The sequence below is a fragment of the Erinaceus europaeus genome, chromosome 7, assembly GCF_950295315.1.
Source record: "Erinaceus europaeus chromosome 7, mEriEur2.1, whole genome shotgun sequence".
Classification (NCBI taxonomy): Eukaryota; Metazoa; Chordata; class Mammalia; order Eulipotyphla; family Erinaceidae; genus Erinaceus; species Erinaceus europaeus.
The window spans coordinates 122,578,317-122,592,905 of record NC_080168.1 but is presented as its reverse complement, the minus strand read 5'-3'; positions in this window follow the sequence as shown (position 1 = coordinate 122,592,905).

Genomic DNA, 14,589 nt, shown 5'->3' with positions numbered 1-14,589 from the left:
TGTGTGGAGCTGTACCCCTCCTATCCTATGGTTTTTTTTAATGTCTCCTTTTTTAAATAAATACAAATAAAAATAATAGTGCACCAAAGTAAAGGACTCAGGGGCATGGATGAACGTTCAGGTCCCGGAACATGATGGGAGAGAAGGATGTAGGTGGGGGTTAGAGCATTGTGTGGAAAACAGATGTTACACATGTACCAACTACGGTATTTTACTGTAAACCACTAGTCCCCCCCCATAAAGGGTAAAGAGTTAAAAGTAGATCACCCATGTGAACCAACAATTACATTTCTAGATAGCTATCCAAAAAATATAATAAAAGAAACAAACACTAATTTGAAAAGATTCATGCATCTCTTTGTTCATTGCCACACTCTTTACAGTAACCAAGATGAAGGAAGAGGGCCTCTGATTGGCTAAAGAGCTGTTGCACATGCGCATAACGGAGTCCTTATTACTCAGCTAGAAATAAATAAATAGATGGATCAAAGCTAAGATCCTGCCATGCCACCTGAACACATTATGCTGAATGTGCCTAGAGGAGAAAGACAAATACAGGACGATTCCATTCACGTGTAGATTGTAAAAACAATGACAATAAGCCCTCAGATTCTGGCTGCAGAAAATTGGACAGAAGTGATGTAATCAGCTGTGGTTGCTACTTTGGTTGTGAAAATGGGGTGTTGACATACGTCTCAGGAAGTGTGAAGCTAATCTTGTTTAAAGACAGTGCTGTAAACCAAGGCTACATCAATAAAGAATGTAATAATAATAACTAGAGTGTAGATTCAACTGTCAAGTGTGAAGTTGTATATCCTTGAATAAGATTGATAGTTTCCTGTGCCTCAGTTTCCTTATCTCAAAAATGGGGCAGGGGATGCCTATGTAGTTCTTAATATCTGGAGCATGGAAGTCATCGCATGGATATATTATCATTATTACCATGCGACCCTGGGAAAATGACAGAATTAACAAGACTCCCAAAAGGGCAGTATTCTGATTGGACAATAATAGTTCAACATGTAGGCTTGTTATTATTATTATTTTTGTACATACTAAACACACAGTTTCTATTACAAATTCTGGGCTGGAAGTGCTAACAGTGCTACAGCCAGTAAAAGTGGGCAAGTTATAATGTGCGAGGACCTGGGTTCAAGCCTCTGGTCCCCACCAACGAAAAGGAACCTTTATGAATATTCAAACAGACTGCCAGGTGTCTCTCTTTCCTTCTGTCTTCCCTTCTCCCGGTCTAGTCTATTTCTCTCTGGATCTATCATAATTTTTTAAATAAATAATAATAAAACTCCTGGTCTGGGAAAATTGCACCATCGGCATCACAACAGACTTTCATATTCCAAAGGCCCCAGGTTCAATCCCCTGTACTATCATAAATTAGAGTTGAGCAGTGCTCAGATTAAAAATCAATCAATAGGGAGTGGGGCGGTAGCACAGCGGGTTAAGTGCACGTGGCGCAAAGCACAGGAACCTGCTTAAGAATCCCGGTTTGAACCCCCGACTCCCCACCTGCAGGGGAGTCGCTTCACAGGTGGTGAAGCAGGTCTGCAGGTGTCTTTCTCTCCCCCTCTCTGTCTTCCCCTCCTCTCTCCATGTCTCTCTGTCCTATCCATCAAGGACGACAACAAGAATAACAACAGCAAGGACAACAAAAAGGAAATAAATAAATATTTTTTAAAAATCAATAAATAATGAAAACCAACCTGGGCCAAGTGCTATGACTGCCTTAGAAAGAGGGGGAAAGGGAGTGGCAAGTGGGGGGGGGGGGGTTGGGGGTGTGGAGGTGGTACACCTGGTTGAGCGCACACAGTCCCACACACAAGGACCTGGCTAGATTCCCCATTCCCCACATACAGAAGAAATGTTTCACAAGTAGTAAAGCAGGTCTCTGCAGGTGTCTTTCACTCTTCCTCTGTATCTCCCCCACCCCTCTCAATTTTTTTTTTTCTGTACTATCTAATGAGAAAGAAACAAAGTAGTGGCCAGGCGGTGGCACAACCGCTTAAGCCACATAGTAAGAAGCGCAAGGACACAAGGATCCCTGTTCGAGCCTCCCATTCCCCACCTGCTGGGAGGGCACTTTAAAAGTGGTGAAGCAAGGGAGCTGGTTAAGCACAGGTGGCGCAAAGTGCAAGGACCGGCATAAGGATCCCGGTTCGAGCCCCCGGCTCCCCACCTGTAGCGGAGTCACTTCACAGGCGGTGAAGCAGGTCTGCAGGTGTCTTTCTCTCCCCCTCTCTGTCTTCCCCTCCTCTCTCCATTTCTCTCTGTCCTATCCAACAACGACAATATCAGTAACTACAACAATAAAACAACAAGGGCAACAAAAGGGCATAAATACATAAATATTTTTTAAAAAGTGATGAAGCAGAGGCGTCGGGCGGTAGTGCAGTGGGTTAAGCGCACCTGGCGCAAAGCTCAAGGACTGGCATAAGGATCCCGGTTCGAGACCACAGCTCCCCACCTGCAGGGGAGTCGTTTTCACAGGTGGTGAAGCAGGTCTGCAGGTGTCTGTCTTTCTCTCCCCCTCTCTGTCTTCCCTCCTCTCTCGGTTTCTCTCTGTCCTATGCAACAACTAACGACATCAACAACAACAATAATGACCACAACAAGGCTACAACAACAGGGGCAACAAAAGGGGGGGGAAGGCCTCCAGGAGCAGTGAATTCATGGCACAGGCACTGAGCTCCAGCAATAACCCTGGAGGCAATTAAAAAAAAGTGGTGAACCAGGTCTGCAGGTTTCTCTCTCTCTCCTTTTAAATTTCCCCTCCCCTCTCAAATTCTCTCTGTCCTATCCAATAAAATGGGGGAAAAAAAAAAAAAAGGTCACCAGGAGCAGTGGATTCGTAGTGCAAACACTGAGCCCAGTGATAACCCTGGAGGCAAAAAAAAAAAAAAAGGAAGGAAGGAAGGAAAAAATGGCCTTGAAGAGCAATGGATTCAGGGTGCAGGCACAGATCCCCCCAATAACCGTAGTGGCAATAAAAGAAGAGGAGGAGAAAAACAAGAAGAAAGATGAATGAACGGAGTCTCAAATTGTACAATGAGATGAAAACACAGGGATTCAAAGCTAGGAGTGTGGTTCTGAGGACATGCTCCCATCCAGTAGAGACAGGACATTTCTAAACTAAACAGCATACATTTAATGGCTCATGAGGATGGAAGAGGGACTAACAAATTGTCTAATCTTTAGCAATGCGATTCCTCTGTTACTGCTCCAAGGGAAAAAATTGAGTCTGGGGCATGAAGAAACTATTTACAGCCTCCAGCCTCCCACTTTAGCTGGTGCTTTGAACCCTGTCCAAATTGAATTCAACACTTTTCTTATGCCATTGTGAGTTAATGGTTCTTTTAATCTACATCTTATCTCCCAGCTGTAGTCTTTGTGGCTGTTCCTGACTCTTAAAGTGTCAGATCAAGGGATTAAGATTTGAGTAAATCCTTCAGACTTTGAGATTAATGGGGGGGGGGAGGGTTCAATGTTAGTTAAACGATAATGTTCTGTTTTAAATTTCAAGATGCATAACTTTGTTCCCAAATAAAGGAGAAAATAGTTGGTCTTGCTTATGCTCCTTATACATATCAGAAAGAGTAAGAAAAAATTGTACAGTTAGAAGGTAAGAACTTTAAAAGGTTTTTTTTTTTTTTTTGCCTCCAGGGTTTTCACTGGGGCTCAGTGTCTGCACTGTGAATCCACTGCTCCTAGAGGCCAGTTTTCCCATTTTGTTGCCCTTGATGTTATTGTTGTTATTGTTATTGTTGTTGGATAGATCAGAGAGAAATCGAGAGAGAGGGAAAGACAGAGAGGGGGAGAGAAAGACAACTGCAGACCTGCTTTACCACCTGCAAAGCGACAGGAGCTCCTGCAGGTGGGAAGCCAGGGCTGGAATCAGGATCCTTATACCAGTCCTTGAGCTTCGCACCATGTGCACTTAACCCGCTGTGCTACCGCCTGGCCCCAGGACAACCTCTTTGAATGAGAGAATGGAAAATAATATCCTGCCAGTGAGGGAACTGCTGCTATACCCCCACCTGTATGCTGTGTGAGGCTGTGTGAGGCTGTGTGAGGCTGTGTGAGGCTGTGTGAGGCTGTGTGAGGCTGTGTGAGGCTGTGTGAGGCTGTGTGAGGCTGTGTGAGGCTGGGCTTGTTTTCCCAGGCTGATAATGTGGACAAGTATGAAATGCTGTCATAGCTGCAACCTCACTAGCTCAGGAATATTCTTTAAAAAAGAAAGGAAAGACAAAAAAAAGAAGGAGAAGCTGGAGTGCTAGGGAAAGGTCAGAGTTAAAAGAACACTAGTGAGGCCTTCCCTGGGCAGACAACCTCACCAATTATGTCCCAGAACCTTGCCTCCCCAGAGGCCTGCCCCACTAGGGAAAGATAGAAACAGGATAAGGGTGTGGATTGACTTGTTAATGTCCATATCCATCAGAGAAGCAATTACACAAACCAGACCTTCCACTTTCTGCATCCCATAAGGAATTTTGGTCCAGACTCCCAGAGGGGAGAAATGTTAGGGGAAGATGACCAGAGGGCTCTGAATTCCAACTCCATTAGGTCTTGGAAAAAGATGAAAAGGGGAGGGACATTTGGATGTAGTAATAGGAGTATGTGTAACTTGGAAAAGCAGAGAAGATGGGGTCATAGAAAATAAATAGGCAAATCTAGACAAATATAGACAGTCAGTTGTAGAAATAATAATTAACTTATATCTGCAACCTTAGGAGAAGAGCTGTAGCTGCTAATGGATGGACTGAGGGAGGATTCAGAACTCTGGTGGTGGGAATGGCATGGAGTTGTACCCCTGTTCTCTTGTAATTTGGTAAATCAATATTAAATCACTAATACATATCACTAATATCCATTACTAACGTACATTTGACGGGGGCGGGGGAGGGGGGGTGAAGATGCTCCAGAACCCAGGGTTCAAGCGGCAGTAATGGGAATGTAAGGTTTGTCCATAGATTGCAGGGGGTGGGAGGTAGTCCCCACAGTAGAGTAAGTGCATCCTTTGCTGTGTATCAGGACCTGAGTCGGGATGCATTGGATCGACCTTCTCGTGGTGCATCCCGTGAGCACCCATTCATTGGGGAAACTGACGATCCTTCCTAGCCGACTGAATCCACATGGATCCCAGGCACTTTCAAAGCCAGCAACAAGCAGACATCAGGCTCAACCTGACGCTGTTGACTGGCTACGGAAGAAGGGCAAACGCTAGAAGAAGAAGAAGGACCTGAGTTTGAGTCCTGTGGAGGGGAGCTCAGTGTGATGGTGGAGCTCAGTGTGATGGTGTTTTTCTCTGTCTCTTTCTTTTCTCCTCCCTCTTACCTTCTCTCTAGATCAAGAGAGACCACTCAGCAGTGATATTGTTTATAGAATAGATCCTAGGGAGCCAGGAAGTGATGAAGCTGGTTAAGTGCACAAGGACCCCCAGTCAGTTCAGGCCCCTGGTCCCCACCTGCAGAAGGGAAGCTTAGCAAGTGGTGAAGCAAGGTTCCAGGTATATATCTGTCTCTTCCCCTCTCTATCTTCCCTGACTCTCTTAATTTCTCTCTGCCTCTATCTAATAATAAATAAATTAATTAATTTTTTAAAAAGACCCTGGTTTCATTCCTTGGTAAAAAAAAAAAAGGAAGAAGAGGACGAGGAAAAGGAGGAGGAGAAGAACTTGAGAAAAGTATGAAACTACAAAAAAAATCAAGTTTTAGGGTCAGATTACATGTTCCCTGGTCCATTTTTAACAAACATAACCTCACTAAATTCTCAGAACATCCCTCACCCTGGCACACTTAAAAATTACTTCTCTCTTAGTTGACCTCTACTGACCAGAACTATTTTGTCAAATACCTTATCGTCTGTATAACAAAACAATAGGGCTAAACAAAGCTCCTTCCTCAGCCTCTCTATTGCCAGTGTGCTTGGTATGGTTCCTGTGTTCCCAGCTTGAGTAGAGAGGCCCACTGTGTCCCTCTAAGAAAAGAGTGAATGCAAGAAAGGAGTTTATAGGAATAAATATTGAGCTCAAGGTAAATCAATATGATTCACTAAACTGTGAAGCCCTGGAGAGCAGGAGTGATTTCTTTTCTTTTCTTTTTTTAGCCCTACATATCAGAAGATAGCAAGTGACTGGCCCAGACCTAAAACAATATTTTTAATGAAAAATGTTTATTGGTCACAACTAGGGTGCCTACCAGGCATCCAAAAGGGGAAGTAGGGCAGCCAGACTTAGACTTGTGGAGAGAAACCAGGCTGGAGTCCGGACTTTGGGGTAATAGTGGCATAATTTGTTCATTTATTTTTACTCAGGAACCATTTTTGGGGAAAAAATGAGTCTTCCCTGTTATCCATAGATGTACAATATGGGTGTGCTATTTCTGAGAGGTTCATTAACCCCATGAAGTCTTCTGGGCATCCTTGAACAGTCTGCACGACTCAGATCAAAGGTCTCTGACCCAGTCACAGTTGAGTCTTGGGTTTTGTCGACACGCATGGGGACAGAAAAAGAAGGGAAGAGGGCTTAGAACAGAGCCGAGGTGGGTGCCATCATTCAAGAGACAGACAGACAGACAGAAGGACATGATCTTCCAAAAAATAATGAGCTCAGCAGTCACAGAGATAGAAAGGACCAGGCGTGAGTGATGTGATTCAATCAAGAAAAGACACCCAATCAAGAGGAGAGGGTGTGTGATGCAGAGACAAGAGAAAATGGTGCCTAGAGACATCCCTTAGATTTGGGCCGTAGTGGACATGATTATTTGCTCAGTTCGTCTTTCTAAGAAGAAAATCTCAAATTTCCTCTGAGAAATCATTCCCAACTCATGCATCCTCAATCTTGTGAACTACGTAGGATTTAAACCCAGACCTAGTTCCAAAACTCCCATTCCTGCCACCATGATAGATTCAGAGGTAGGCAGGCAATAGGACTTTGTTGGAAATTCTGGCACACAGAGGTTATAGATAGGAAGAACCAAGCAAATCAACTTGGTCATTTCATGACAGATCAACCACAAAGAAACCAGATCGCTAACCACCTTGATAAGATACTAGATTACATCTTCCTACTACATGCCTAAATCTGAACATTTTCATGTTATGGGTTCATTAAAACCAGGCTTGCTAGTAACTTTAAACAGGAACCATCCAAATTGATACACCTTTTTGAAGAAACTATTTCAGTGCAATCATGGTAACAGAAATAAGGAGACCGGGATCAGGTGGTGGTGCACCTGGTTACGTGCACACACTACAGTGTGCAAGGGCCTGGGTTCAAGCCCCCAGTCCCCATTTGCAGGGGGGAAGCTTCAGGAATGGTGAAACAGGGCTGCAGGTATCTCTCTGTCTCCCTCTCCCTTCTCAATCTCTCTTTGTCTATATGCAATAATTTTTTTAAAAAAAAATCAAAAAACTTTCACACCTGAGGCTCTGAAGTCCCAGGTTCAATCCCCCAGTACAATTACAAGCCAGAGCTGAGCAGTGCTCTGGCATGTCTCCCTCTCTCTCTCCCCCTACCCCTGTGTGTGTGTGTGTGTGTGTGTGTGTGTCCTTGTGTGTGATTGAAATAAAATAAATAAAATGTACTTTAAAGTAACCAATGATGGGGAGATGCAATGCTTCAGCCACTCACACTATACCTTTCTTCTTCTAGCATTTGCCCTTCTTCTGTAGCCAGTCAACAGGTCAGGTTGAAAGCTGTCAGGAGCTGCTTGTTGCTGGCTTTGAAAGTGACTGGGATCCATGTGGATTCAGTCGGCTAGGAAGGATCGTCAGTTTCCCCAATGAATGGGTACTCAAGGGATGCACCACAAGAAGGTCGATCCAATGCATCCCACACTGTACCTTGAATTTCAGCAACAGATTTACTAGACCATTGCAATAACAAGATAGATGTTTTGGTTCTGTTTTCAATTCTTTTCCTCATAAGGGCTTTAGGGAACATCAAAGAAGAGTGTTTTCTATTTGGGTTCCCTTTGCTAGGACACAGGTGATAGTTCAAATTCTTAAAAGACATGAAGTCATTCTTCCCCTAATTTATGAAGATACTTTTATCAGCCAGTGCTGGATTTTATTCACTGTTTTCCTTCCCCTTGGGATGACACTGTACAACATAACCTTACTACTTCATAATTCTTCACTTCCCAAGAAGCAAATCTAGACTTTTTTTTTCTTTTTATCAGTGATTAAAATGTTTAAAGCTAGACTTTAAAAAAAAGGAAAAAAAAAAAACTCCCTGGTTAAACTTTGCTTGATGGACCATTAAAACTGCACATTAATGTGATTTGTTCCCACATCTCAGAGTGAGGATTTTTTGGTGTTTGTTTGTTTGTTTTCACAAAGGAGAGCATACTCACAAATTTTCCAGCGGCTCTCTACTGTACTTAGAATTAAAATGTTTAATAGGGTTGCTTTGAGGATAAAATTAGATTTGATTTCTAAACAGCTTAGAACAGTACCTAGAACACATAAGCACTAAAAAAAGTGTCAGCCTCATTATTACATGATGTTCTCTCTGCCTGAAACAAATTTCTCCCACTTTGTCTGATTAGTACAATGTACTTTCTTTAAGACTTAATTCAACTATCTCTTCCCCTTCACTCAGCAAAGACAAGGACTTTGCTTTCTTTGCTCCCACAGATCCTGATTCATAACTTTGTAATGAGATGTACTGATCTGACATAGAATTACTTATCTGCTGATCAGCCTATATGAACTCTGAATAATCTTATGTCCATTATGGTATGACCAGCATCTACTATGAATATGTGAATCTATGTTCGCTGTGAACTCTCTCTCCACAGATATGTGTTATATTGTCCTTTCCTCATCGTATGGAACCCACACTCCACCTTCATAATTAGAATTGATTATTAAAATGGATTAGTGACCATTATACATACCTTCTGTGATGGTTTCCTGCAGCTGACCAGATGTAAAGGCTGTATTTGCTTTTCAAAAATGCATCACCAAACTTCACTACATCCCAACTATACTACACAGGCCCTAAGATGATGTGGCCATTCTGCTGAACATAAGTATCTGGAAGACAGTAGGACTGGAGGACAGATATCTCTGTTAGGAGTTAGGTAATTTGCCTACAATCTCTAAACTTGGCTTCTTCAGTTTAACGAAATTCTTTGAGTTGTTAAATAATTCAGGTGGAATGTCAGAAATTATACTACTGCATAAATGTCACAGGGCTATGTCTCTTACATCAGCCCCACTGAATGTTGACTATGTTGTCCAATATGGCAGCCACTCTGCACGTGTGCTGTTGAACATCAGCCCCACTGAATGTTGGCTATGATGTAGAATATGGCAGCCACTCTGCATGTGTGCTGTTGAACATCAGCCCCACTGAATGTTGGCTATGTTGTCCAATATGGCAGCCACTCTGCACGTGTGCTGATGTTGGCAGCCACTCTGCATGTGTGCTGTTGAACATCAGCCCCACTGAATGTTGGCTATGTTGTCCAATATGGCAGCCACTCTGCACGTGTGCTGATGTTGGCAGCCACTCTGCACGTGTGCTGTTGAACACTTGAAATGACTCATATAAAATAAAACGTGTCATAGGTATAAAATGCACACCAGATTTCAACGACTTGTAATGAAGAAGGAAAAAAATGGGGGGGGGGTTGAATGCAAACATCTCATTAGTAAATTGTATGGTGAGAACATGTTGAAGCGAATATTTGGATTAAATAAACTAGCATTAAAATTAACGTAGCGGTGGTCTGGGACACAGTGGATAAAGCACTGGACTCTCAAGCATGAGGTCCTGAGTTCGATCCCTGGCAGCACAGCACATGTACCAGAATGATGGCTGATTCTTTCTCTCCTCCTATCTTTCTCATGAATAAATAAATAAATAAATTCTTTTTAAAAAATCAACGTAGCATCTCTTTATTTTCACTTTTTATTAGACAAATAAAATAAGTAAATAAAGTAATTTTCATACTGATAAAAAATATAGAGATCGGAAGTCCGGCAGTGGCGCAGCAGGTTAAGCGCAGTGGCGCAAATCGCCAGGACCGTAAGGATCCCAGTTCGAGCCCCCGGCTCCCCACCTGTAGGGGAGTCACTTCACAAGCGGTGAAGCAAGTCTGCAGGTGTCTGTCTTTCTCTTCTCCTCTCTGTCTTCCCCTCCTCTCTCCATTGCTCTCTGTCCTATCCAACAACAACGACATTAATAACCACAACAATGTTAAACAACAAGGGCAACAAAAAGGAAAATAAATAAATAAAAACTTAATTTTAAAAAAAAGAATCTTAAAAAAAAACATATAGAGATCATAAAAGTCAGCTGAGTTGGTCAGTTTATGCCAGAACAGCACACTAGAGTTCGTTTGATTACTTATTAAATATCACTGGTTTTTTTTCCTCACTAATCATTGTTATATTGCATTGGCACGAAAGTTATTGCCCTGCCATTGAAACTTATTTTTACTTTTGTGTCCAGCTTAGTGGGAAAAATAATAAAATCTCCATTTCAGTGTTGGCTAAGAAACTAATTCATAGCAGCACAATTTGTAACAGCCAAAACCTGGAAGCAACCCAAGTGTTCAACAACAGATGAGTGGCTGAGCAAGTTGTGGTATATACATAATGGAATACTACTCAGCTACTAAAAATAGTGATTTCACCATTTTCAGTCCATCTTGGATGGAGCTTGAAGAAATCATGTTAAGTGAAATAAGTCAGAAATAGAAGGATGAATATGGGATGATCTCACTCACAGGCAGAAGTTGAAAAACAAGAAGAGAAAACACTCAGCAGAAGTTGGAGTGGAGTTGCTGTATTGCATGAGGTAAAAGGCCTCTGGGGGAGGGTTCAGGTCCTGGAACAGGATGGCAGAGGACCTAGTGGGGATTGTACTGTTGTGTGGAAACTATGAAATGTTATTCATGTACCAACTATTGTATTTACTGTTGACTGTAAAACATTAATCCCCCAATAAGAAATTTAAGAAAAAAACTAATTCGTATTCTTAGCTTCTGGCAATTCCTATAGAATGCATATGTTCTTGTAGGTTTAACATTATTTCTAATTTGTAGTAAGAACCTATGTTTGTATTTCTCTAAAGATGTACATGGTTAATGTGATGGTAACAAATACTGTCTCTTAGCATATTTAAACTTGGTCAATGTCTACAAAAGTCTATGTGTTCTCTGGAGTTTCAAAATTTGTTCCTTGAGGCCTCTGACCTTCATACTCACAGGGTTCCTTCCCAGAGTGTGAATCAGTTTCTTAGCCAGCAGTGAAATGGAGTTCTCCTTACTCTTCCATTCTGTTAGACAGGAAAGTAAAAATAAGTGCTGATGGTAGGGAAATAAGCTTCCTCTCAATGTAATATAATAATGATCACTGGTTAACTCTCTTTTCAACCACCAGGTTCCAGGTGCTACCATGATGCCGACCAGACTTCCCTGGACAGACAACCCCACCAATGTGCCTTGGAACTCCACTTCCCCAGAGCCCTTCCCCACTAAGGAAAGAGAGAGACAGGCTGGGAGTATGGATCGAACTGTCAACTCTCATGTTCAGCGGGGAAGCAATTATAGAAGCCAGACCTTCCACCTTCATGCATCCCAGAAGGACCTTGGGTCCATACTCCCAGAGGGTTAAAGAATAGGAAATCTGGGGGTCAGGTGGTAAGGCAATGGGTTAAGCGCACGTGGTGCAAAGCGCAGGGACCAGCGTAAGGAGCCCCAGCTCCCCACCTGCAGGGGAGTCGCTTCACAGGCAGTGAAGCAGGTCTGCAGGTGTCTGTCTTTCTCTCCCCCTCTCTGCCTTCCCCTCCCCTCTCCCTATCCCTATTTCTCCCTATCCTATCCAACAATGAACAACAACAACAATAATAACCACAACAAGGCTACAACAACAAGGGCAACAAAAGGGGAAAAAAAATGGCCTCCAGGAGCAGTGAATTCATGGTGCAGGAACTGAACCCCAGCAATAACCCTGGAAGCAAAAAAAAAAAAAGAATAGGAAAGCTATCAGGGGAGGGGATGGAATACAGAGTTCTGGTGGTGGGAATTGTGTGAAGTTGTACCTCTCTTGTCCTATGGTTTAGTCAATGTTTCCTTTTTTTTGTCTTTTTTATTTAAGAAAGGATTAATTAACAAAACCATAGGGTAGGAGGGGTACAAACCCACACAATTCCCACCACCCATTCTCCATATCCCACCCCCTCCCCTGATAGCTTTCCCATTCTCTAGCCCTCTGGGAGCATGGACCCAGGGTCATTGTGGGTCGCAGAAGGTAGAAGGTCTGGCTTCTGGAATTGCTTCCCCGATGAACATGGGCGTTGACTGGTCAGTCCATACTCCCAGTCTGCCTCTCTCTTTCCCTAGTAGGGTGGGTCTCTGGGGAAGCTGAGCTCCAGGACACATTGGTGGGGTCTTCAGTCTAGGGAAGCCTGGCCGGCATCCTGATGACATCTGGAACCTGGTCACTGAAAAGAGAGTTAACATACAAAGCCAAACAAATTGTTGAGCAATCATGGACCCAAAGCTTGGAATAGTGGAGAGGAAGTGTTAGGGGGGTACTCACTGCAAACTCTAGTGTACTTCTGCTTTTAGGTATATATTTTGCAGTAGTTTACGGATACGTGTGAACATATGCTCTCTCTCACAGAAACTGGTGTATATCTAGGTTTTGGGACTTTGTTAGAAAGTGAACCACCTGAGATGGAATTAGAGTATACTATGAAAGGAAAGGTCTCACCCGAGTAATGAAGCTGAAGGGTTGTCATTCCACACATGAAGTCTCTGGACACAGTCTGAAATGAAGCATGTTGAGGTGGCAATTGTTGTGTTGGTTAGGTTGTGATAAGCAGATGCAATATTATTTGATATGGACTGGGAGAGGCATACAGGAAAGTGGGCCCTATCCAAGGGTTCCAGGACTGGGGGAAGTAGAGGCTCTATAGTGGAGATGTGAGGTTCCTGCTGTCTTAGGGTTCAAAAAGACAATGGATAGTTAATGTTATCATCACATTATTTGGTAATTGGGTTAACTTTGAAAAGTCCTTTTGTTAGGGTTTGCTGTACAGTACCCAGTATCTTGTATATAGCTGTGCTATTGGATGCTTCTGATCTACTTGGTCTAGGCTTTTGAGAGAGTCTGCATATCAATTACATTGCATATATAAATTGAAAAGATTCAGTTTGTATCTTGAAAAACTTCGAGACATACAATTAATTTTCCCCCTCTCATATTAATTAACTAGTGATGTATATGACTACATTTTACTAGGAGTGTACATAAACACCATTCCCACCACCAAAAGACTGTGTGACCCATCCCTCCCACGCACTCCCACCCCCCACTGTCCCAGGAAGCTGCATGTCTACCCCTCACCACAGGGTTTTTACTTTGGTGCCCTACTTACAATTTGGTCAGGTCCTGCTTTTAGTTTCCCTTTCAGATCTTCTTACTCAACTTCTGTTGATGAGTGGGATCATCCCATACTCATCTTTATCTTTCTGACTTAGCTCACTTAACATAATTCCTTATAGCTCTGCACAAGAGGGGTCAGAGAAGGTGGGTTCATTGTTCTTGATAGCTGCATAGTATTCCATTGTGTATATATACCACAGCTTTCTCAGCCACTCATCTGTTGTTGGGCACCTGGGTTGCTTCCAGGTTTTAGCTATTATGAATTGTGCTGCTATGAACATAGGAGTACACACCTCTTTTTGGTTGGGTGTTATGGAGGGAGTCCTTGGGGTATAACCCCAGGAGAGGAATTACTGGATCATGTGGAAGGTCCATGTCTAGCCTTCTGAGAGTTTTCCAGACTGCTCTCCACAGAGGCTGGACCAATTTACATTCCCACCAGCAATGTAAAAGGGTTCCTCTGTCCCCACAACCTCTCCAGCATTTGTTGCCGCTGTCCTTTTTGATGTATGCCATTCTTACAGGAGTGAGGTGGTATCTTAGTGTTGTCTTAATTTGCATTTCTCTGACAATCAGTGACCTAGAGCAGTTTTTCATATGTTTGTTAGCCTTTTGGATCTCCTCTGTAGTGAATGTTTTGTTCATATCCTCTGCCCATTTTTGGATGGGGTCATTTGCTTTTTTGGTGCTAACTTTGCTGAGCTCTTTATATATTTTGGTGATTAGTTTCTTGTCTGATGTATGGCATGTGAAGATATTCTCCCATTCTGTGAGGGGTCTCTTTGTTAGTTTAATAATTTCTTTGGATGTGCAGAAGCTTTTCAATTTGATGTAGTCCCATTGGTTTGTTTCTGCTTTAGTCTTCCTTGCAATTGGGTTTGATTCATCAAAGATGTCCTTGAGGTGTAGGTGGGAAACTGTTTTACCAATGTTTTCCTCTAAGTATTTGATTGTTTCTGGTCTGACATCTAGGTCTTTGATCCATTTGGAGTTGATTTTTGTTTCTGGTGAGAGAAAGTGGTTCAATTTCATTCTTCTGCATGTTACAACCCAGTTTTCCCAGCACCATTTATTGAAGAGAGCCTCCTTTTTCCATTTAATCCTTTGGGCCCCCTTATCAAAGATTAGGTGTCCATAGGTGTGGGGATTTATTTCTGGGCTTTCAATTCTGTT